This window comes from Bactrocera latifrons, unplaced genomic scaffold (assembly GCF_001853355.1).
Source record: "Bactrocera latifrons isolate USDA-ARS-PBARC rearing strain unplaced genomic scaffold, ASM185335v1 scaffold_2161, whole genome shotgun sequence".
Classification (NCBI taxonomy): Eukaryota; Metazoa; Arthropoda; class Insecta; order Diptera; family Tephritidae; genus Bactrocera; species Bactrocera latifrons.
The window spans coordinates 1-998 of NW_017535699.1; positions in this window are offsets into that span (position 1 = coordinate 1).

Sequence of the window (998 nt, forward strand, 5' to 3'; positions counted from 1 at the left end):
CTATATATTAGGCTGTCAAAAAAGTCTTGCGGTATTTTCGCTAGTTGGCGCTGAGAATGCGTAGTTCTAGTTTTATTCGTTTCAAGGTTTTCGTTCTGGTGTAGAGGTGGTTGAAGATGCGCCATGCTCCGGAAGGCCTGTCGTCGAAAATGGCGATCAAATCGCTGAATTGGTTGAAAGAGACCGGCATAGTAGCAGCCGTAGCATCGGTCAAGAGCTGACTCATGCATCAAAAAACTGTTTATGAACAATTGAAAATTCAAAAAAAAAATACCGCAAAAATTCCGCAAAAATTCCGCAAGACTTTTTTGACAAGCTAACATTACTGATTCTGTTCTACTGATTACTCTTAGTACTACTTATTACTCAAATACTATTCTTTACTCAACTTACTTCTCATTATTATATATTCCACTTATTATTCATAGCACTGTTTATTACAAATTTCTCTACATAAAATATTATTTATATTATATTACAAAAAAATCTTCTTATTACTCAGCACTCATTTTACTCAAAGTATTACTCATTACTCTAAAGCACTCAAAGCACTCATGAGCATTGACACTATAGCATATTTCTAAATTGCCTAAATTTATAGGAAATATTCAGTTCTCAACTATCATTAGGTATTGATTTAAGCAATGAGAACTTTTCTAAAATAATCCTAAATGTAAGGCCTGCGTGCAACATAGGTATTCGTTTTGCTAAAACTAAAATTCCAAAATGCCAAGATATTAAGCATCAAGTCCAGTTTTCTCTTCTTTGCMTTTATATATGGTATATTGCATATTTTCTAAATCGTATTATAAAGACGGTTTATATTATTAACGCAACACTAGCGTCACCTATTGGTCTACTTTATGCCTTTTAAATGGTTTCAGAGCTTTAAATTAATTTTTCAAATTTTTCCTCTACCGAAAATGAAACGAATACCGCTCTCTGAGCTTTTGCAGATTTAGATTCTAATATCAATAAGTTCGACCATACTAGAAAAT